This window comes from Hylaeus anthracinus, unplaced genomic scaffold (assembly GCF_026225885.1).
Source record: "Hylaeus anthracinus isolate JK02 unplaced genomic scaffold, UHH_iyHylAnth1.0_haploid 4, whole genome shotgun sequence".
In the NCBI taxonomy this organism is placed as follows: Eukaryota; Metazoa; Arthropoda; class Insecta; order Hymenoptera; family Colletidae; genus Hylaeus; species Hylaeus anthracinus.
Window position 1 is genome coordinate 404,081 of NW_026535289.1, and position 25,937 is coordinate 430,017.

A 25,937-nucleotide genomic window follows, 5' to 3' on the forward strand; every position below is an offset into this window, starting at 1 on the left:
GAACCTCCATCGTCCAACCTGCGTAGCGAACGTGAAATAGGGAGTGGAGTTAAATTTTGTACAGGAGCGTACCAAGCTGATTGTCTACTTTACTTGGTGTTATTTCTTTTACAATTTACCTGTTGCATTCAAGTCAATCCCCCTAATATAATAGAAATCATAAATACTAAACTTAAATATAATTTGATTAAAGTTTTGTGGATTTCAAATCTATTTAGATGCGAAATCACACAATTTTGTTAACACATTTAATTCTATAGGTAAAGGTACATTCTTGTTATGCTTCGTACCATATCAACTGTATTTCTCAACTCTCAAATGTTAAATCTTTTATTGTGTATCGATTGCCCAAATTTAATTACATATCCCTATTTAAAAACGAAGTGACTTATGCCACTTCAAAATAAACAGCTCATATATGAAGATCAACATCAAGAAACTACGAAAAAATATTCTGTTATCCGAAAATTCCTTATTCAAACACCCACGTCTCCTAATTAATTGGGATAATCAAGGTTCTACTGTATTGTCCGTCGATGGATATTCGCGATGAAACAATTTTCTATTCTTGTGTACGTCGTTCGCCAGCGTGGAACTTTTAAGAGCTTTAGTACTGACATGACCCGAAGCCATTATCAACCGATACGTTATCGACACGAAAGTATAATCGTTCGATTGGAAAACTAGCCAAACCAGGCTGTAACGGGGTACTTCTTAATTCCGAACTCCAATCGGCTCTTACCACTGTTCTTTCCATTCTCTTCTCGTTCGTTGGTACGGTCCATCTGTCTCTCCTCCTCTAGCGCGTTTCCTGTTACATATACACGTCGGCATTCGTCTATCGAACGAAACCGACACGAAAGGGACTACTGGAGAAGTTCTCCACGGCCAGTAGGTTCCCTCGCCACTTCCTCGGCCGCCTGGCTACGAATTTAAGTTTGGCGTTCTTCATGAATCGCTTCCCTTTCGAAGAAATGCTGCTGCTCCGTGGCCAAATCAAACTGGCTCGTTACTACTTCTGTTTAAAGCTTTCGGAAAAATTGGATACCGTATTGAACGGCCAGCTCTAACCTCCCCTCTTGTTCCTCTAATTCAGGGATTCTCAACCGCTTTTTTCTTTATTTTAGTAGAACTACTTAGGTAGGTGTGCAGTGCATTCCGAAGTTCTCTTATAACGCACTTCTCTCCTTGTTGTTTTGCTTTTGAAGTTGACGTAGATTGGTTCTCTTGTGTGTTGCAGGATAAGAAAACTAATAACATTGTAAACGAAAAGAAATTGATTTGCTATGTTTAGACTGCAGATCTTTATGCATTTAAAAATGTGTTTATATTTTATTTGGAATTCGAATATTTTCACCGAATACGAATTATGCTCGTCTCTGACATATTGACGTCATACTTGGCATACTGATTAAGAGAAATTCGATTCGATATTGGGGAAAAACTTCGAGGAGAAAGTAGTATGTTTAGAATACAACTCGTCGATGAAATACCCTCGTGGTTCGTACGCGTAATTTTTGAAGCAGTGTTTCAGCAACGACGGAATCGGCTAGCCACTCTCGAAGTCCCTGAAAGGAAATAATAAAATCAGCTTTCCGGTCCTTTTCATAATCGCACGAACTGTTCAACGGTCGATTTTGCGCTGAATTCATTGCGCGGCCGGCTACGGAAGTTCGATCGATTTACATCAACTCAAAAACTCGTTGATGGAAAAGCGGAATAATAAAATCTCAAGCCTTTTTTCCCCTCGTTTTGTGTTTGGTAGAGTGGTTCTCCGCAGCGTGCTTGCGATTAAAATTCGCATCGAACAGCGACGCGCAATCAGGAACGCGTTATTATTTACATTAAGCTATTCCAATGTAAAAGTTCGCCGATTTACATTTCCTTCTTTTATACAGAGACGGTGGTGGAGAATTGTTACGAACACCTTTGCGAAATGTTCGACGAAGTGGAAAATCCTTAGTTGTGAATTATCCCTGCGCGAAAAACTTGTTAGACTTGGTAGGCTAGTGATGTTGATTAGTGACGGGATCGAATTGAATATGCACTTATGAAATTACTCATAATAAGTCAAATGAAATGTGTAATGTTTATTTCGTATAATGCTATTATTATTCACAAAACGCAATATTCAGTTGTGTGTGCTTGGAATGTATTTGAATTATTATACTAGCTGGTTTGGAAGACAGCAATTATGTTAACGAATGTCGAAATTAAAGCATCGAGTATAAATTTCTTTAGTCACAATAAAAATTGTACCCTGTAATCAACAAAAAGGAGAAAAAAGTTGTACTGAGAAATGATTGTCCTAATGGTCATACGACGATTATAATTTCCAATCTAAAATCGATACATATTTAAAGAGATATTTTAAATGTAAGAATGAAAATCAATAAAATACTAAATTTGCTTTATAAGACTATTAAAATATGTATTGTTTATAAACAGGTACTTTTAAAATGGAAGTTTGTTTCTCATTTTTCCTTAAATTTTAAAAGTGAAGGCTATGTATGTTTTATTTTCAACTAAATATTCCACATAAAACATTATTAATTATTATTATAACGAGAATTTTTTTCTCATTCACCATTGAATTTTTAAGCACCATTAATTTTATCTACGTCTAATTTAAAGTAAATATTATTGGTGTCCTATTTCCAACTAAATATTCCACTGAACCTTTCTTTAATTCGATACGTAACTCATTTTATATCGTTATCTAGTGAAACGGTCGTCCAAGAGAAGTAAATGAAAACCAGATATCCAAGCTTTATATCCCTTCCGCCTAACTCATCACTGAATGCATTCACATCATGTAGAACGTATCAAGAAGCCTTATGCGCGAGGCACGGATCGAGGATAATGAAATAAAAAGAAATGTTTATTCTCAAGTGTAAAAACGCAGCTACTCTTGCTTCCTCGTGTAGGCGTGTTTCGCTTCCTAAAAGCCGGTAGAACGAGAATGTGATAAATGTATCGTTTTTAAAGCGGTGATAAAATTCTTTCGGTCGACAGGAGATAGAGGGAAGGACTTCCTCGTCTCGGTAACCGAAGATACGTACTTTTTTTCTCTCTGTAAAAACAATACTAATTTGCATCGCAAATTTTGCTATATACTGTTTAAATACTGTTTTATTGACGAGAAATTAATATTTAAGTTGGAATGGTGTAATAGGTAAGAAGCAACGTATGAAATTTATCGTCAGTAGTTGAACACATTTCCAACCAAAAGGAAGGCTAAACAAAAAAATTCTAGTCAAAACATTCTCTCGTAATGAGTTTATAAACATATCCTGATAATAAACGTAGTTAGCAATAATGCATTTAGTTTGAAAGTTGGATGGAACTTTCAAAATGAAAACAAATAAATAAGTGGAACCAAAGATCGATTCAATTTGTTTACGAAGGAGTAGCTGTGTTCTGTTCGTCTGACACCTGACGAATCTATTCCATTTGTCTGAAAAAGAGCGTATGCTTACTACTTGTCTGAGTGGAGACGTACCTCTTCTACTTGGCTTATGATGACTCTACTTATCTTGCCTGGGGCAGAACTATTCTACTTGTCTGACACATAACAGATGTATTCTACTTGTCTGAAGGGGGTGCATATATTCTAATACTGGCTTGGATTTGTCCGACATATGGCGATACAAACCACGAGAAAGGGTGACCCTATTCTAGGTGTCTGATAGAGACAGGTCAGTTCTACTTATCAAAGCAAGAGTATGTCTCATCTCTTTTGTATTTGGGTAGGAACTACTTCGACTTCGACTTCTCTATTCGATCATGTTGCATTTTTTAACATTTTTCAACAATATGCTTCACTGTGAGAAATTTATTACATAAGCTGCACAATTCTGGTTGCGATTTAGTTATTAATGAAGCAGTGGATCAGATTTATTTGGCCAATTCTTAATCTAATGTGTAATAGTAGTAATGTAAAATAGTAATAAGGCCAATTCTTAATCTAGTAATTCTTAATATTAGTGTCTAACAACAAAATTTCCACGTTTTATGTTCGTTGCGACGGAACACAGGACGTCGATTCTTGTTGCTGGATCTATAAATAAGATGTCGTCGGGAATCGCATGTCCCGTTAGCTGTGACTGATAAGTCGGACGAGTGTACCGTGTCCGATAATATCCATACTGAATAGGCTCGATGGTTCATGCGACTACAGTACTGACGCGTGACGGCGCGGCGAATCCCTTCGCGTAATTGAATGATGGCCGGTGAATGATATTAATGCACGAAGATTGGCACCAGGACACATTGGAATGGCCATGGATCTCCGCGATGGTTCGGTGACTTTCACAAAGCGACTGGTTACAATCCTCCATCCGGGTTTCTCGGAATGGGGGTGATTGTGTCATATGTACGATGAACCAGAGAGAATTATACGGGAAACACGACGTAGACGATCTGTCATTATATCTCTGCACTCGAATACCAGCCGGTGATGAATGTTCGCCTCTCCACGAAGATAGTGTCCCCGTGTCAATGAACGAATTAAGCAGGATGACGCGCGCGGGAGTTTCCATGTGAGATGTCGAATGTGAAAGATGGCTTGCAAAACGGAATCGTGTATTCGATGAATCATCTTCATTTCTGTACTTCTCCAGTACCACTCCAGTGCGATGATACGATTGGAACACTTCCGTTGAAATATCTTTTTCGTTTCTCTGGTATCGATAGATTGGTTTGGATAGCTAGTGGTTAAATTCAATTTTCATTCGTGTTTCACTTGCGTGATTTTAAAGGGGCTCAACACTAACATGTTAGTGTCAACGTCTTTAGGAACCTTTTACGGTAAATAGTTAGTCGCATTTTGAACTGCGACAGTTTTATGCCAGGGTCAGGACGACCGAGCGGATTCCTGATGAACGCCAGGCGACCACCATGGGCGGTCGACCGGCGAGTGATGATGCCTCGGCACTAGAGTATCGAGTGACGAAGGACTGTTTGTTTATATCTAACAGATGTGTCGATTGGCAAGCAACCCGACGTTGCATTGCCTAAAAGTACAAAGACGTTGTCCTAGAGTCTAGACTCTAGAGGATCTGGCCACTGAGTGGGAAAGACATTGCCTTTTGGTAAGAGGACTGTGAGGAACAGCACGGCACTTACCCCAGAACCGTTGAAGGGAAAAGACGCTTGTATTTTTCTAACAAACATTTTTGAAAAATCAAATTTTTCTTTACATTTCTCTGAAGATACATATTTCTAGAATCTTGCGGAAAAAATTTAATGAAATTTTTAGAATCGATGGAGTTATAATGTTGAGCATGTGTATTTTTTGAACAATGCAAACAAAATTGCAATCATCATACATGGGAAAAAAGAAAGATTTTTTTTTAAAAATTGTTATTTCACATAACAGATAATTGTGAAATGTTAATGTTTTTAAATATATTAGTAAACATATTAAACTAATAAAACAAATATTTTTGGTATATTTTTAATTATTTTTTTCAAAGGCTATAAACTTATCCCTTGAGTAATTGCAATCAATTTGAACTACGAGACATCTCGTAGATGGCAGTGAATGGGTCAATTCAAAACTTTTAAATCTTTGGTGCACGCCTATTTGGTTGACGTTATTCATTCATACTCATCACAATCCAGAAATGCCAGCGCTATGTTTGGAACACACGCCCATTAACTATACAAACAAACTAATAAAACAATTGCAATTGCAATTGCTCGTGACGAGTTTTACGAGGACCCCAAGTTCTTTTCTCGATAAAATGTTCAAATGGAGAGAACTTGTCTTTCCGTTCTCTTTCATGGTCGGCTTATGATGATTTCGTTAGAATAATAACCCCCACCATTGGTACTAGCACAAATAGTCGAGATATTTGACGCCCGGTCGTTGTTATACGAGTCCATCACCTTCGGGTGGAGTCAGGTTCGACCCACAGGCACAGGTACTGACGCTCGGTATAAATAAAAGGATTCATACAAAATAGCGAAGCTCTTGCATTCGTTCGTTCGACGTTCGCGCGTGAATTGGCTGTATAACCAGCTCCACGGTAACAGAAACCAGGGGATGAACGGAAGACCATGAGCGTACAAAGAATTGTCTCTCGAATCGTTGCGCCACCCACATCAGCGCAGATAACAGTATATATCGGTACCGTAGCGAAAACCAACAGCAGTTCGCTGAAACTAAAACGCGTTCCATGTAATTGTTTTGCTATCAAGAACTCGTATCCACTGGAACCTCCTGGCACCGTCATCAACACCGGTCCTTGCTATATGGCGCGATCTCGATTGCAAAATACTCAGCCGTTTCGTTTTTTCCATCCAGCCGTCGGGGTGGACGTCGAGTCGATTCGATGGCAGGCGGGAAAACGCATCTACGCGAACATTGAACTGCATCAAGTAGATTGCACTATTGATCCCATGCATCCAAATACGTTGGAACGCGTGCTCGTTTCTCTATGAAAACGTTTACTATCCACGGAAGTTTTACAGCGACGTTGTTCGTTGACACAGGGGGTTTCAGTTGGTGAACTACGCGATTTCACCATCGCGCATCGTTCTGATAATTGCTGCCGATCGTCGAAACTGCGGTTGACGATTGTCGAACGAACCGAGGTGGGAAGCGTCAGGCAGTTGTCTGCTGGTAGCAGCTATCAGCCATCAGATTACTCTAGTTGTTAAGAAGTTATTCTTTTATTTTAGCTAACAAAAAATAATTTTTTTTGGTAACATTCTTTTGTTTTATTGTAGCATCAGCTTGTAAGCGATTAGCGACTACTGTGAGTTACATGTTTAACATTTACGTACATATGTGAATCATAGTATAATTAAAATAAATACGGAATTATTTATAATTAGAATAACTAATTCTTACATATAACAATAATTATAAATACTATTTTACATTAAACGTATATTTTAGAAGGTTGTAGAGTTGTTTGTATTTCTTTGGATATTTTTGTCCTTTGTACATAAGATATAATTTTTGATATGCATTTCTTGTCATTTAAGCTGATTTTCAGGGTGGTTGGTTGGCATCGTATTTCTGGTATAATATTATCTTGTTGCTTAGGGTCTTTCAAATATTTCTAACAAATTATGTTTAAATAAATTCACATTTATCTAGGTAATAACTGTTTATATTACATATATGCAACCAGTCTCATTAGTATTCATAGCCTTCATGTTTATTGAAGAAATTTATTTACAGATAGATTTTACTACTAAAAATTCATAACAAATGTATCGATTTTATTAAGATTACTAAAGTTAATATACATTTGTTATGAATATTTTGTAATTTTTATCCTCGCCCTAACGACACAAATTTCTGATGTTCGGCCTCAGTATTTTATTATTTTCGTTAGTACTAGGTATTAGAAACGTAAAATATCTGCCGGTAGCGAATGTGTTAAATATTTAGAAAACATGTGATAGCATAAGAAATGAATACTGTTTGTGAAAATACCTCTTTGCCACGACTTGTGTAATTATTTTCTCTATTTACCTAACTTAGGTTTGATAGGTTTTTGCGCTGCGTCCTTTGCAGCAGTGAGACGGTAGCCTAACTTGCCTGCATTCATACGTGGCTATTTAACCTTATTAAACAGCTAACAAACAGTACTTGCCGCGCAGCTAGCAACTTGCAGTATTAATCCCGCGGTAAACCGAACCAGTGGAGGAATAGATTTGTTTGGGGATCCAGCTCTTCATTTGACCGAATACCACGGTGATTTACTCAAAATGATAATACATTCCACTGAAATTCTATAGCTGGGATCACGGATGCTTACGTTTCGATGTTAGATCATAATATTATCTTCATTCGGTAATATTCGTATTATCCCCTATTAAATTATTCTCTGTGTATTAATATCTAAACAAAGGATACCTAAATGACCGAAACATGAGGTAAGAGGATACTACATATTTAAATAAAAGGAGAACATGACATGTTTCTTTTTGGTATTAGAGTGCTTCTGCTATGCGTAAATCATCAGGTGTAGATCATTTGATCGTTTTAAACGTATGGATAATCAGAATCCCATGAAAAACTTCAAAAACGTAAAAACATTACGCCAAGTACATGAAAAAGTGGAAGACTCAAGGAGTTATCATAGAAAAATAGAAGATCCTCATAAAAAACTACAAGAAAGTAGAAAAAGATGTGAAATCGAAATGAGCTGCCAGTACATGAAAGTCCTTTCCAATGAACTGCAAAGGCGGCACTATGCGCAGCTAAAATGCTGTGTTCAACAGTGCGGACGTTTAGATCCTAATGACACTTTATGTAAAGTGACTGCTCCGCACTTTGGCGGTAAAAAGAAGTAGCTAAATGGCGTATCTGCCACAAATTGAGACTGTTCAGAAATTTGCCTAGTGTTCCGTGGCAATCTCGCGTCAACCGATTGCCCGTCACGATAATTCAACGCGGATTGAATTCCTCGGCCGAGGTTGTAACTCTTGGCCTATCCTTCGGACTCGTTGATTACCGCGACGCGTTGTTTCCGTATATGTATTAATCCGTAAACAACTGTTTCGACTCTGGTTTTTTATAACCAGAGAAAGTTCCGTCTGTTTGAACGATCGCGACGGAATATTTGACGAAGTCTCTTTGGTGACTTTCCGAAGTGTCTATGCGACGTGTGTTTTCGAAGCGAAGTGACTGTTCGACGTGTGTTTGCAAAGTGACGACTCGCTGTCGTCTTAACTCCCGCGACGGTGTCGGAGTCTCAGGTCACACGCTGATTGGTTTTTGCAAAATTGGAAAATTACCAATCAGCGTGTCCCCGTGTGCATTGGCCCCACCCTTTCTAGCTCCCTTAGAGCGTCTACGTTTAGGAAGGGTGGGACTCGGTCGGTAGCGGGAAGACCTCGAAAGTCCGGAGATGCCGGGGCCTTTCCTCCGGGTGAACATGTGGCGTACCGAAAGTACCGTTGAGTCCGAACGTGACCGTGCCAAAGCCACCTTTCGGAAAGACCGAGTTTATGATAGGAAAGCGGCCGTTGAAGACGAAGCAAATTAAAACTTTAACATTATGGCAGGGTCATCGACTAAACTAAATTATTAAAACGGCTCAAAATGTCGACTCAAAAACGACTACTTAACGGTCCCGTCATAAACAGACTTTCGAAATCCTCGACCAGATGGTCCGTGGAACGGAACACCTAGATTTCTGCGGCCTGGAAGTCAAATGATTGGCGTGGCCAAGCAACGTCAAGGTGTCGATGAATAAGAATTATTTTAAAACCCAATACAATGAAAGTGTACTCATAATATTGTCAGAGTTTTTAATTGACAAATTATCTGAAAGTCTGTGAGAGAGAAAGTGTGGGTACTGATAATCTAAGAATGCCTTGACTGGCCACGCCAAGCATTTGACTTCCAGGCCGCAGAAATCTAGACAAATTTCTAAACAGTCTCAATTTGTGGCAGATACGCCATTTGGCTATTTCATTTTACCGCCAAAGTGCGGAGCAGTCACTTTACATGAATTGTCATTAGGATCTGAACGTCCATACTGTTGAACACAGCATTTTAGCTGCGCATAGTTGGAAACCACCGAATTTTACATTGTATCACAAGTGTCACAGTGTACAGTTGTACAGTGTATCACTGTATAGTGACAGTTGTATCACAGTGTCGCCTTTGCACTTTATTGGAAAGGACTTTCATGTACTGGCAGCTCATTTCGATTTCACATTTTTGTCTACTTTCTTGTAGTTTTTTTATGGGAATCTTCTATTTTTTTATGATAACTCCTTGAGTCTTCCACTTTTTCATGTACTTGATGCAATGTTTTTACTCTTTTCAAGTTTTTTATGAGATCTCACTTCCTTTTACAAAGATAATTTGCATAGTGAATGACTTTAAATAATTTTTATATTATATGTATATAGTACTTTGTGTAGAGTTCATGGTGTCTGAAACAGCTTATGGTTGCAAGAAATTGAAATATTAAAGATGAAGTGAGAAGTAGGAAAAATATGTCTACTATTTGTAATGCACAATTTATTGTATTAGAATTAAGTTCATAAGTATGCAGAACGCATGGCAGAAAGTCTTGTTTCAAGACATTTAAATGTTAAAGATAAAGTGAGAAAATTAAAAAAGAGATCCACTATTTGTTAATGTATCTTTAATATTTTTAATATCTTTAATCTAAAATTTGTCCACTGTATACCTATAACATTTTTAATATGTATAATCTAAAATAACCCATATGAAATAATATGAAAAGATGAATTTTTTAGTTTTGTGATTTATATACATAGACTCCTAAGTTTTTTAATTGAATAGTGGAAAAGAATAGGAGAGGGAGTAAAGAAAGTGAATATATATATTTCATATGATATTAATTTATTAATTATAAACATTTATTCATTCAATTCATGAATTAATATAAATACCAGCAAATTTGTTATATACACCGCATCATCTCATGCTTCAATTATCTGTAAAACATACAAACCATATGTTAGTTGCAAGTTAACGTAGAGCTTAAAATAAAAATAGAAATCATAATTTTCATACAAACATTATATACAGATCACTTAGTTCCTTCCATTGTACACTTTGTCAGGTCGTAGCATATTTTAACTGGCCAATTTCAATATACCTGTAAAACTTTATCGTATTTCCTGTAATACTTGCAAGATTCTTCTTGTGGTACTGTAATAATTACTACCAGACATCCTTCACTCAGATAAAATATTAGAATTTCACAGCTGCAGCTCTTATTTTTGGAGAGCATCAAAATATTGTTGCTTCGTCCGCAAATTATTTGCTCCATGAAACAAGCAATTCATCCCTTTAATTCCTCTTATTGGAATGACTGTAGCTGCTTAGATCAATCAAAGCCTGTGGAAACAGAAAATGCACAAGAATTTACAATGCTAGTACATATACTTTAAGTGCACAAAACTACTTATCAAATAATGATAAACACTAGCTACTTTTAATTTTGGATTTTACTTACTCTTTTATTGATGATGTTATATACTCCTCTTCTTGTTTAATAGGTAAAAAATGTTGTACTGGTAAAACTAGTATTATGGTTTTATTGTGTGCACACACGTATTACAAGGCAACATTACTGTCTCTTGTGCATTATTTCTTGGAGTATCTGGTGACATTTTTTTCTTCTATCTTAATAACCTGCATCCAGCTATTCCCCACTTTAACCTATAGCTGTCAAACGAACCTGTCAAACGATACTAACCTATATCTGTCAAACGATATACACAAGTATTTCTTATGGCGGCCGACGAGACTTGCCGACTGATTCTAAGAATCGACGAATCGACGAACGGCCTTGTCTCCTATTGGCTAAGTGTTGACGAAAAATCGACTGGGAAAGTATAAGACGGTACCATTTTTGGATGAATCGTGACATGATATTACGATATCGCTGTTGTACGTGTACCGATTTGATTGATTTTGGTTTTATTCGAAAGCTTATATGCGATTTACATGAGAAAAATGTGTTTAAATTTAGAAAATATTGCAGCCGTGATGAGATATTAATGAAAGAAGTTTCAAGTTAGGTTAAAATGGACCATCTCTCCTGTAAAAGATACGCGGTAGCGCCACGTTATATACGGGGTGGCTTTATAATATTTCATGAACTTGGCGTCGAGACGATACCGCGTCTCTAGATAAATGGTTTCATTTTGTTCTCTTTGAGACAGGTATTACTCTTTTCTTGTAATGATATGTAGTTTATCCAATTGTTATAATTCATTTAATCTTATAATTTGAGAATGAGACGAGTCTGGGTGTCGATCTTTTTTATTATTTTTGTATTAAAATTTTGTAACTTTGTATTATTACATCTTATATGTAACATCATATGATTAGTGACGTTTAACCATTATGAAGAAAGATTTCTGTTCTATAAAGCTTCCGATCGTATATACTAGATTATTTGAATTTGAATGGTAGGTATAGTAATATGGAAACCACGCACAAAACATATGCAAAACATATTTCCTAAAATAATATGGAAATATTCATATTTAATATCGAATAAATGTGAACAGTCTGTGTTATTTAACACATGATTTTTTAGATTTACTATATTTCACTGGATTTACTGTTTTTACGTTAATAATATGCTATTTGATTCTAATAATGTTTATTTAATTTTTTTGCAGGTACGTATAGGCTAATTCATACAACCAAATAATTCTTGTTTAATGAGTTGGGGTAAGTTTACCGTTATTGTAAATGGAAAAAATGATTAGCAACGAATAAAATCTGAAGAGAAAGTAACTGCCAATTGTAGCCATAATGAAATTATGAGTTGAAAAATTATTAATTTGCATATAATCTCTGTACACGGTAGCCAGTTAATTGAAATAGCTTTTGTTTGTGTATCGCTTATTTGTATAACTTTATTGCAACGAAACTATGTGTACGAATACTTTTTTACCTACAGTATATTAAAATAATATAATATTGAAAAATAACGCTTGTACTGTACAGTTATGTTTCTTGCTTTAATAACGACCATAATATGTAATGGAATTATAATGTGTAATCGGAGTTTCCCATTGCATTGGTTACTCTGATTATTGCATGAACTTTGTTCATTGCGGATTTTACAATATATGCAAAATTCTGTATATTTTAACACATTCTACGTATTAGAGATATTTCGCTATCATTCCATAGCGATTTATGCGACTCAACATATGCAGAATAGAATGTTCATATCGAAATTTATACACAACGTGTAACGAAATATATTTAGTAAATAATGGTTTAATCTTTGAATTGATAATCTGACAAAAACTTCACATGTCACGAATGTATTCTAGAAATTCATGGGTTACATATTTTACAATGTTAGGACTACTTATGCAATTGAAGGATTAATGATTCTCTTTATGAAAAAAAAATTTATTTAAGGTTTAACACACCTACAAAATATAGACGAAGAGATAAATAGAGGCACAATCACAAATGATTGGTTGAATACATTGAAAAAAACTAATACGTTATTTGCTATAATCACATCCAACGCCATTAATAAATTAAGCTTCATTTTCAATAGTTTTAAATATTTGCATTTGTCATTTTTAATATATTCCTTGAATAATTTAAATACATTAAAATAATCGAATTTATCTTAACGTTTCAACATTTAAACTTCATTATATTTGAAAAAATCATAACATAAAATAACAGAAATAGCAAAAATACAATTTAGGTTTTAATTATTTTTTATTTACATTGCAAGCTACTCTAACCATGATTTTAAAGAGAAATGAATGCATCAAGAAATTCAACTACATTTTCCGTAGTTTGAAAAAACTGTATAGAAACAATTCTTCAAACTTGCCATAATTACCGAAGCTCTTTGATTAGCGAATACACGAATCGAGCGGATTCTTCATTGGCTCCGGTGAATACTCATATATTATATCATCGACGGATACGCGAAAGGTACTTGACCGCATTTGAATCGGTATTGATCTTAATAGCAGGTTGATAGTTCGCATGCAAATGAGCCGATACGAGGTGTTCGGTTACACAAATGTGTAAGGAGCGAATACTAATGCGTGAGCTTTTGCACAATATCGCCACCTATTGAACGTCAAGGAAATAATATAGCATTGGCAAATCTGATGCGAGGGAACGACAACGAAAGTCGACTTATGGATGCATGTTTTTCCTCTTTCGAATTATTTGAATGGTAAAAAAATCATGTTGTTAGGATTCACGTCCTCGAAAAAGTTATCAAACTTCAAATAATTAATTAATTGATACGAATAAATTTAAACATGAATGTAGTTACAGTTCTAATCGTTGTTTGGTGAAAAATGATAAGTTAATGATATTTTCCTAATCATTTTGTTTCATGATTTAATCATTATGATTTATAGCGCTCTTCAATGCTAAAACTATTACAATCAGAATTTTTTTTACTAGAAGAATAATTCAAATACATGCGAAGAAAGATAAAATTCTTTATAATTATTTAAATAAATATATGTCCGATTTTGTAAACATTAAAAAAGGCCATAGTCATAATCATGGAAAATTTCCTTAAATAAAATATTTGAGAAGGCATTTCTTAATTAAGTACATTATTAATTACTAACAAAATTAATGTATTACACGCATACAATAAGGTAAAAATAATCAATAATCACTGTATTAATAATCTTTATATAATTAATCTTTATATAATTAATCTCTATGAATAATTTTGTCTATGAGTAACTTTTACTCAGTAATGTTAAAACTAATTTTATTTCTGAAAGTATTGAGGAATGTTAAAGTTGAAGTTGGGAATATTATAATTAAAATCATTCATGTAGACAGGAATATTGAAATTGAAGTTATTTGTAATAGTACAAACGTTAAACGTGAAGTTGCTGATGATAGTACGAATATTAAAATGAAAATTGTTTATGAAAATAAGTAATTACATAAAATAATTAGTTTGGAGTTAATTAGAGAAACAGGAATACAGTAGTTGAGGTTACATATGAAAGCAAGAACATTATAATTAAAAATATTGATTAAAAAAGTAATATTAAAGATCAAGTTACTTACGTCAGTACGAATGTTAAAATGAAGTTATTTATGAAAATAAGTAATAAAATACAGTAATTAGTGTAGGACTCTAGGTGAAAGAAAGTGATCGGTTCAGAAATATAGATAATTTAATGATCTTCAATGGTCACTACAGTACTACCTTTTAGGCAGCCACGCTTTATCGGCTACCGTTAAAGACATATGACAATCTGCAACGCAGTGCAGTATCAAGCAAAACATACGTAGGGCGGTCGACCTCGGTATTCATTTTTTACAAATGTTAGGAGTATTTTCAAAATTACACAACATTACATAGTCATCAACTTCATAATCATGTGGTTCTTTTCTTTTCTTATCAACATAAATTTTGTTATAGTTGACAGGATTATAACACCACCTAAGTTGGATAAGTATATTTAATTATATTTAATTATACATATATATAATTAACTATAACAAAACTGTCAACTATAACAAAATTTATGTTGATAAGAAAAGAAAAGAACCGCATCACCGTTAGTCCGCATCACGAGCTGTTACCATTAACATGTGCTCGATACATATGTTAATGGTAACAGCTCGTGATGCGGACTAACCTAAACGAACGTCGCGAGGACGTGCGTAGAGTAAGGAACAAAAGACGCGATAGTCTACGACGTACATCGCGGCGCTTAAATCAAACTGAACACATATGGATTGCTTTCTCACACCTCCTCTATCGATATGTGTTCTCTAAACTAACTGAAACTAAACATTATTGTGAATATGAGTATTAACTAAAATTAAACATTATTTTGAACATAGGTTCAACATTTCAACGCAACGCTCATGCTTCGCTTTGGTTAACGCCTTAGTAAGAATGTCGGCTAACATAGAGTCCGTGCTTAAATAATGTACGATTATTTCATTGTTTTCCACTAACTCACGCGTAAAATGAAATCTGATATCAATATGTTTGCTCCTTTTATGGAAAACTGCATTTTTTTATACTTCAATAGCGCTTGGTTTATCGCAATAAACATTAATCGGGTCACTTATGAGTTCTTTAAAGTCCATGTGATTTAACAGTCTTTTAACATAGATAACTGCTCGTGACACTTCAGCAAGGGCGGTGTATTCAGCCTCCATCGTAGATAGAGCGACTGACGATTGCTTTACGCTTTTCCAACTTATTGGACCGCCCGATAACACTAATAGATAATTTAATTTTTCGTTGTTTCTTACATATGTAATACAATATTTCGATGTCGCTTTAAGATAGCGAAGTACACGTTTCGCGAGGATCCAATGCATTTTTCCTGGGTTAATGCAGAATCGACTTACTGTAGCGGCTGCAAAAGCGATATCAGGACGTGTGGCATTTGCAAGATGAATTAGCACACCAATTAATTCTCGGTACGGTTTATGTTTCATTTCGTGTATTTCTTCAGGCGTCTGTGGGCACATCTCCGTTGTAATTTTCGTATTTGATTCGATTGGAGTTGACACACTTTTTGCTTCCTGCATACCGAATCTTTCAATTGTCTCTTTAATGTATCGCTTCTGGGATAGTCGAATTTATCCTGTTTCTTCATCGCGTTTAATGCTAATCCCTAATACATTTTTCGCTGGCCCCAGATCTTTCATTTTAAACGTTAATTTTAATTTAGACTTAATCGCTTCGAGTTTTTCTATTTTTCTAGATGCTAAAATTATGTCATCGACATAAATAATAAGAATTACACGGTTTTCTTCCGCTCCGAACACATATACGCATGGATCTGCAGTTGTGCGCCTGCCTCCACTACTTAATATGAAGCTGTCTAATTTTTTATACCATTGGCGTCCAGACTGTTTTAGACCGTATAGTGGTTTTAATAATTTGCACACCTTTTCTTCGAGTCCTTGACGAACAAACATTTCCGGTTGCTTCATATATGCTTCTTTAATTAGTTCGTTCTCTATATATGCTGCCACGACATCCATTTGATGAACGTGCATTTTCTCTTGCACAGATGCAGCGAGTAAGGTGCGAATAGTTTCATATCTGGCCACTGGAGCAAATACTTCAGTATAATCAATACCAAATTTTTGCGTGTGTCCACGCGCGACGAGTCTGGCCTTGTACTTTTCAATTTCCCCTTCTAGAGTAATTTTCCTTTTGAAAACCCATCTGCTCGTCAAGACTTTTTTATTTGCTGGTCAGGGTACAAGTTCCCATGTTTTGTTATTTAGCAAATTTTTATACTCGATTTCCATTGCCTGTAGTCATGCATCTTTGTCCGACCGACTTAAGACGTCTGACACAAATATCGGGTCAAAATCTTCAACGTTGTGTAGCCGATATAATTTTTTGGGTCTTCCTCGTTGGCCCGTTCTCTCAATCCTTGGGCGACCGGGTGCACGTTTTATCAAACAATTTTGTGTTTTATCTTGATTTTCATTTATCTCATCTTCATCCGATGGTTGGTCCGGGTCCTTATTTTCAATATCTACTTCTTGCGATTCCTGCTTCTTATCATCTTGTTCTTCGCCAGTAGGATCAGGGAAAATAAACAACTCATTTTGCTGTCCTTGACCTGTAAGAGTTTCAAAAAATTTGACATCTCGGGCTTTGATTACTTTTCTCGTCCCTCTTTGCTATAGACGGTATCCCTTTGATTCTTCTGAGTATCCTATTAATATGTACTCATCGCTCTTTGGTTGAAACTTACCCCTACTTGGCCCCTTGTATAACGCAATTGCCTTGCTTCCAATAATTCGGAAAAAACCTACGAACGGTATCCGTCGTGTCCATGCTTCGTATGGGGTTATTCCATCAAGCGCCTTTGTTGCACTCCTATTCCGCAAATATGTCGCTGTATTAATGGCTTCAGCCCATAGCGAGTTGGGTAAATTCGCTTGTGTTATAAGACACCTTGCCATTTCCACTAGCGTACGGTTAGCGCGTTTCGCCACGCCGTTTTGCTGTGGCGTATACTCGATACTTAATTGATGGACGATTCCCTCTTCTTTAAGAAAGTTTCCAAATTCCTTTGAAATAAATTCTTTCGCATTATCCGTGCGGATTTTTTTTGATTTTACGACCCGTTTGTCTTTCAGCTTTTCTTTTAAAATCTTTGAACGCTTGAAGTATATCCGATCGGTTCCTAAGCGGTACCGTTTGAGTATATCGCGAATAGTCGTCAATAAATGTTAAAAATTCGCATCTCATAGGTCCGCAAATGTCTGAATGAATTAAGTCGAGTGGCCCTTTCTCACGATTTTCGGATCTTCTAAACGGTAGTACATGAATTTTACACTTAGCGCAAATCTCACAATTTAAATTAGTTGACTGTGTTGCAAAATTCATACCATCGACCATTTTGCCATTTCTCATATTTTTCAGATCGTTAAAATTAATATGTCCGTATCTTTCATGCCATCTCATTAGATTTTCATTAATATCATAATTTGTTTGCATTGCCCGTTCATTTTTTTCGTCTATAATATATAACTGATCTCGCTTTGTAGCTGCCAGAACTTTTACATTATTTTTATTTCTAACCGTCGCGCGATTTTTTTCGAACGTCACTGAATACCCACGATATGTGGCACGAGAAACTGACAAAAGGTTATTCCGTAAACCTGGTACATACAATGTATTCTCTAATTTGATACATTTTGGCGAGCATCTACCTATTTTCGCATTTAAATTTACGTTACCTATACCGGTTGATTCCACACATTGATCAGCGGCTGTATAAACTTTATATTGCTCTTCATTATTTACAATCTCAAATTTTCTTCTTTCGTTACACATATGCCTCGTCGCGCCGCTATCGAGGCACCATACGCTCGACTTTTTAACCGGTTCCGTATTATACGCGATCGCAGTCATCGCTTCGCTTAATTGATACGAATTTTCGCGTTTTTCCGTTGGTTTTAATCTACATTCTGTATTTTTATGTCCATATCGTCCGCAATTGAAGCATTTACCATTAAACTTTCGCGGTTTCGCTTTATTGTTTTTTTCGTACGCTCGTGAATATTTTTTTTTATCAAAATTGTCTTTTACATGTAACGCATCACTTTTCTTTTCATTCTCGCCTGACTTTATATCGCGCTCATTCTGTCTAGCCTCTTCTTCCTTTATCTTCGCCGTAAGATTGTCTAACGTAGGTATATCGTCTCGCCATTCAATAGCGATGCTAAAGTTTTCGAATTCCCTCACTAGCGAAATCAACAGCATTATGGACAATAATTCGTCCGAAATTTCGATACCGGCTTCCTTGACTTGATCGGCTTTTTCGGAAAATTCGTTTAGATATTGAACAATAGTCGTACCTGGTTTCCTTTCCATTCGTAAAAGTTCTTTACAGAGAGTCGCCTTTCTTACCTGTCCGCGGGATTCAAAAACGATTTTCAACTTGTCCCATGCCTCCTTTGATGTATTCGCCTTTTTGATGTGAAGGAGCTGGTTATACGTAACACTTAAATTTATCAGTGCCAGGGCCTTTCCGTCCTTTTTTTATCCATTCTTGAGGGTTTTCTTCGGGTTTCACCTCACTACCGTTGACGTATGGCCACAAGTCGTTGTATATCAATATACTTTTAATTTGCACTTTCCACAAATCGTAATTGTGTTCTGTTAATTTCTCGATGTTCGAGAACATATTAGACGCGGCCATGTTAGTGCACGTTTTTCCGCATAAAACACTTCGAAACTTTAATTTTCTTATACTTTTTCCTTATATTGCTTAAAGGGCGTTCTGGGCCCATAACCTGACAGGATTATAACACCACGTAAGTTGGACAAGTATATTTTGTATGCATACTTTTCTTGGGAGTAACTTTTGGTTTCTTTGGGCTGTACTCTTCGTCACTAGCATCGTCGTCGCTAGCGCCTTCTTCGTCGTCTGAGGAGCCCTTCTTACGCTTATTCATTTATTTTTTTTTTTTTTATTTTATTTAATTAACAAGAATATGAATACATACATATATATCGAGCACATGTTAATGGTAACAGCTCATGATGCGGACTAACCTAAACGAACGTCGCGAGGACGTGCGTAGAGTAAGGAACAAAAGACACGATAGTCTACGACGTACATCGCGGCGCTCAAATCAAACTGAACATATATGGATTGCTTTCTCATAATAGTTTTGACATTTTTTAATTTTATCAGCAGCACCGTTTCTTATAGTTTTCAAATTTCTGTTTTTATTTTCAACCTGTTCCTCTAAATATTCCTTTAAATGATCGACAATTCACTGATTCACTTCAAACAACAATTTGGATGGAGTTTCTCCGGTTGATTTGCTAATGGTATTATTTAAAACATATTCGACATCTGACAATATTCTATACCAATATTTACCATCGTTACTGTCAGTTAATTTGACCATTGGCTTGAGGTGAACCGGTCGCAGTTTTTATGTGTTTAATATCATATTCAGTTAAAAAGGATTCAAACTCATTCGAAGTAAACGCACTACCTCTGTCTGAGACAAATAACTTTAGGTATTACAAAATATAAAAAATATTCATTTAAACATAAAATTGCTTCCTTCCTTGATGTAGATTTAGTCGAAAACAATTTAACAAATTTGGTGAACGCATCTACCACTAAAAAAATATATCTCTTCAATTTACATCGATGATCAATTGGACCGCAATGATCTATAATGTAACGTAGTAAATGGAACATTTCCCTTAGGAATATTGTACAGGAATCGCTCAACTTTTCCGGAACTTGGTGAAATTGTAATACATTTTAAGCAATTCTTTATATGTGTTGTGACCCTTTCTTTCATGTTCGTAAACCAATAATTACATTTCATATTACTTATTGTCTTATCAATACCCATGTGTCCCATCTCATCGTGATATCTATAAATTATATTGTTTATCATATTCTTTGGAACATAAAATAAAAGCTCATTATTATTTTTTCGATAAAACAAGCCGTTACGGATTTCAAAATATTTATCTTCGCTTTGTTTAAGTTGTTCTTTAAGCTTTTTAATCTCTGGATCTTGATTGTGCATTAATGATAAGTCAACTTCAAAGGGATTGCTTTTAATTACAAAAATATTGGTAACACGACTGAGTGGATCAACGTGTTTCATACGCTCGCCAATTCGGTGTTCAAGTACATAATCATATTGTTGAAATGCTAACGCCCATCTGGCTATTCTAGGATTTATATCTTTTTTGTTTAAAGTCATCTTTAATGCATTACAATCAGTTACTATTTTAAAGTTGATTCCTTGTAAATAATTCCTACATCGTCTTCACGCGTATATAATAGATAATGCCTCTAATTCGAAACTGTGATATTTACTTTCCGTTTCAGTAGTTCTTTTGGAAAAATACATTATCGGATGCAATTTTAAATCATCTTTATACTGCAAGAGAACGGCACCAAATCCAATGGAGCTCGCATCGCAATGCAACTCAGTTCAATCCTTCAGACTATATATAGCTAATAATGAGCTGGAAACTAATTTTGATTTTAATAATTCAAAAGATTTCGATTCTTCTTCGCCAAATTTAAAAATGGCATTCTTTTCCATCAATTCATATAATGGCTTAGCAATTATAAAAAAACCTTCGATAAACTTTCTAAAATATGAGCATAATCCCACGAAACTTTGAACACTGCGAACATTTTGAGGAATAGGAAAGATTAATACGGCTGCAGTGCCACTTTTTGTTGGGCTAATGCCATCACGAGTCACAAAATATCCCAAATACTCTATTTCATGACATAAAAATCTACACTTATCTAACCTTAATTCTAAATGATTATCTACCAACAATTTAAAAACTCGTTTCAATATTTCCATATGATGCTCAAGAGTTGTACTAGCTATTAATATGTCATCGATATATACAACTATATCACCCGCTTTAATCAAATCTATAAATACATTATGAATATGACGTTAAAATTTCTGTAGCGCTGATTTTAAGCCAAACGGCATCTTAACATATTCAAACTGTCCAAGTGGTGTCACAAAAGACGTATATTTAATCGAATCTTTATCCATATGAATATGATGAAAGCCGTCTTTCAGATCTAATAATGTGAAATATTTTTTTTCCACGCAGAATATCTAATTGGTCTTCTATAACTGGCAATGGAAAATTGTCTCGCATTATAATTTTGTTGAATGCGCGAAAATCAACGCACATTCGTAGTTCTCCCGTTTTCTTTTTAACCAAAACAATTGGCGATGCAAACTCTGATTCATTTGGTTTAATTGTACCTTTGGAAAGCAATCTATCAAATATTTTTTCTAATTCCTGCTTCTCATAATCAAAATATCTATTGATACAATTCCAAGGATAACTAAACTACTATTATTGATTCCTTGATATTTACTATAGCTACTAAATTCTGTGTTAATTATTGTCACGGAACCAGGCGTGGATGGCCGGGAAAGCCGCTATTCGACACGCTCGGTCGCACAATTTCCACAGACAAAATTTATTTATTCCTAAGGGAATCTGGGCGCCAGTGCAAAAACACGGGTCCGTTATCTTCGCCCTTCCGGCTGCTCAAGCGGAGAGCGGGGTCAGAGGAGGTCGGAAAAGACAAAGAGAAATAAGGGAAACTCTGATCTATGAAAGTGAAATTTGGCTTTATTTAGCCGAAAACAAAAGGGGGGAATTCCGCGGCACACACACGCCGCAAAGGAAGAAGGTGTGGCGACTACCCGCCGAAAAGGAAACGCGACGCGGAATTCGCAATAGAATTCTAGAACCGACGCGACTTAATCCTACGGGGGCCTCCCAAACAGAGAATCCGCCCTAGAAAAAAAAATACAAACCAAAAAGTATTACGCCGGAAATTAACTGCAGCGCGTTTCGAAAGAGCCTTTTCCTTCAAAACGCGTGCGATCTCAAACCGCGCAAGGCCACGCGGGAGATACGCGAAACGAACGGAGGGAACTCCAAGGGTTCTCGCCTCCGGTGGTGGTCCTGTCGCGGACGAAAAGGTGCTCCGGAGCACACTCACGGACACGCACACTGGGTCCGCTCTCATACACACTCACGCAAAAGGGAAACCCCAACACTTGGGCCCTACTTGGAGTTGACCGGCCTCTGTCCAAAATCCTCAAACGGTCCTCTGTGTGGGGGGGGGGGGCTGCGTGGAGGCTCACCCAACACACTCGCGCAACTCGCAAAAGACTTTTCTTAATCGGAAGAAAAAACCGGGGCGCTCGCTCACGTGTCGCTCGTCTTGCGGCTCAATCGTTAATTGCCTCGTCACCAAAATCGCGCTCTTCTCGTCGCCGGCTCGCGGTTCTCCCCACCCAGGAGCTGTAGGAGCTCCTCACGGTGTGCCACCACCATGGCATCTCCAGGCTTCCCCTCGTGGCAGCTTCGAGGGGCGATGGCAGCGGTATCCTTCCCGAGGGTGGTCAGTCCTCTTGGTGGTGGCCACACCGGGATCCTTGGGTGGAGGACACCGCGATCGGCGACTTGCCGCGCTCGCGAGAGGACTCGCGTGGGTCGCGAGCATGAGGGGGCGTAAGAAGGGGGGTCCCTACTGGGCCGCGGGCCACGTATCCCTCCACCCTGTGTCGCGGACCACCTCGGCGTGTTCGGGCGAGGAGGGAGCGAGGACCCTCCGAGGTCAGGGTGCCTTCGTGACGGGCAGAAAAGTTCTGTCCCGTCGCATTATATATCTCGAAATAAATTTTTTTTAATAAGAGTAATTGGACTTCCGGTATCAAATAGACCTTCAATTTCAAATTCGCATTTAAATCTAGAATCAGAAACTCTTATTTTTAACAATTTTTTGAATTCGCTTAAATCCGAAGAAGAATTACCAATGCAATTTACCTGAAATCTTTGGTGTTTCGTACAATTTAGGATCGTATGGCCTAGCTCACCATGTTTAAAACAAGATTCTTTCTCTCGTTTTTTAGGTTCCTTACAGTCTTTAGCATAATGTCCAAATTTACTACGATTGTAACATTGTAGAACCTTCTCCATCGTCTTGATTTCCTTTGATGATGTTTTATTTTCCTTTACATCGCCTGGCCTTGACTCCTTCCGTACACGTGCCGAATCCGCGATGTTAATGTTTTCGAACGCCGTTAGCAACGCCGATGTAGGCTTGAAACATTATATTCTCGCCATATTTCTCAAACTAGGGTCACGAATTCCATCAATTATATGATCGATAATTTGGTCTTTATCTGTTGATACTTTATTCGCAAGAATAATCTTTGAATGGCAATAGTCACTAAATGTTTCGTCTAGTGTCCACATTCTACACTACCGGACAATCAAACCGGAACGATTTTTCAAATGCTCATAACTATGAGAGTTTTCAACCGATTTCGGTGAAACTTCGTGGGAAATAGTGTTCAAGTTTCTTCTGGGTGTGTGCAAAGTTGCATTGGCGAGGGTTGATGTGAAGGGATTAATTCACTCCCCTAAAGGGGAGGGTGTAGAAAAACGCCTCTTTGAAACAAACCAGGGATGGAGGGGCCCAGGGAAGGGGTTGAAAAATTCAAAAAAACCTAAAGGCCGACTCTCCTTGATGCCCTCTACAAAATGCACCCCTTGAAATCCCTCTCGGACCAATCCACTCCTCACAACCCCCCATCCCCTCTAAAATCCACAATTTTTGGACGACGGTCCCGATTTTGGGCTCAATGCATTCTCTGGATCCCCCTGATCCAGAAAATGCCATCACTCATACCGTGCACCCCATAGGCAACAGCTCGCAAATTTTCAACCCACTTCGTAAGGGAGCACTTCCACACATCGGAGGGCGATGAAATTCGCCATGTTTGTTCTCGATACGTTAAGGATGAATGCCGAAAAGGTCCCGTTTCGTTTCCACTGCCTAAGCGGTAAATCGATTATCGACCGCGAAAGCCACGAAACGAGCGCGGTGCGATCGTGTGAGAAACGCCTAAGCAGGGAAAACGAGAGAATGGCAGATTACCTAACCACCAGGCGCTTCTGCATGCCGACTCCGTCCGACCCACTTACTAGTCTTTCAAGGGGTGAATTAACCCCTTTACATCAATCCTCGCCAATGCAACTTTGCACACACCTAGAAGACAGTTGAAGACTATTCCTCACGAAGTTTCACCGAAATCGGTTGAAAACTCTCATAGTTATGAGCATTTGAAAAATCGTTCCGGTTTGATTGTCCGGTAGTGTAGTTTTAAATTGTTTTCGCAATGACACCTTATTCGGTCGATGATCAAACATATCCTTCGTTTCCAATAACAAATTTGTCGTATCCATTCGAATATTGTAAGGACGAGAATGAAACCAATTCAAAGCTTTGCTCTTCGATTTTGTACCAATTAGTACCTTCGTTGTGTTGTCGTCCAAGTTATATGTATCGCGCAATAATTTTACTTGAGATTCCCAATGATTAAAAGCGAAACGACATCCGTCAAACTCGCTTAACAATTCGCTTATATTTTTTATATTAATGCCGGAAGGAATTTCTGACGCGTTTGTTACAGGCGATACAGAATTACACAAAAGTTGATTTTCTCTTTCAAACAATTTAATTTCTCTTTGCATTAATTCTCTTTTCTTTTTCAATAATTCCTACTCTTTATTTGACAAATTTACGTTACCCGATGTTCCTGAAGCAGTTTCTAACAATCCATGCTCATCGACAACAATATGTTCGTCTCCTTCCACATTCTTCCAAACTGCATTTGCATTAACGATACCGTCATTATCGTGCATCCAGCTTCCAGTCGGGTCAGGCTGACCCGGTCAACTTGCGTCAGTCGATGTATCAGCTCTGCCTTTGTACCAGACGTTGGTAAATCCACCTCCCTTAATTTATCTTTTAACTGTGACAATGTTAAACTAACTGGTTTCATCTTCAAACAGTCTATCACAATTTCACAATATTTTGAATATTTAGGCGACTCCGTGCAAGTAACTTAATTATCTCATCAATCAATTCACAACTTCCGTAAATCACATAGGGTTCTTTTTCAATATTCAAATTTTTAACACTGTCTTTTCAATTACACAATTCACAATACAACAATATATTCACTAATCAATCAATAATGTCAGAATGTTCAATAGATCCCACTAAATCCCACTTCTGAAATTGTAGGACTCTAGGTGAAAGAAAGTAATCGGTTCAGAAATATAGATAATTTGTTCAATGGTCGCCACAATACTGCCTTTTAGGCAGCCACGCTTCATCGGCTACCGTTAAAGACATATGACAATCTGCAACGCAATGTAGTATCACGCAAAACATAGGTAGGGCGGTCGAGGTGCCCTATCACGATTCTATTTCATTAGTTAATTAGATAAATAGGAATATAGTAGTTGATCTTACATATGAAAGCAGGAACATCATAATTAAAGTTATTTATAAAAATAAGAATGTTACATTTGGAGTTACATATGATAGTACAAATGTGGAAG

The 25,937-nt window shown here is 36.9% G+C and overlaps 1 protein-coding gene and 1 long non-coding RNA gene across 3 annotated transcripts in view; one reads left to right on the top strand and one right to left on the bottom strand.

The window, feature by feature from the left end:
* The window catches only part of LOC128895077 (glutamate receptor 1), a 609,208-nt gene that overhangs the window by 116,268 nt on the left and 467,003 nt on the right, over nt 1-25,937 (top strand). The window lies entirely within an intron of this gene.
* LOC128895114 (uncharacterized) lies at nt 10,325-11,620 on the bottom strand. Its single transcript, XR_008461713.1, has 3 exons — nt 10,965-11,620; nt 10,524-10,846; nt 10,325-10,440 (listed from the first exon to the last, which is right to left on the bottom strand). It is a non-coding gene; the product is annotated as an uncharacterized LOC128895114 (long non-coding RNA).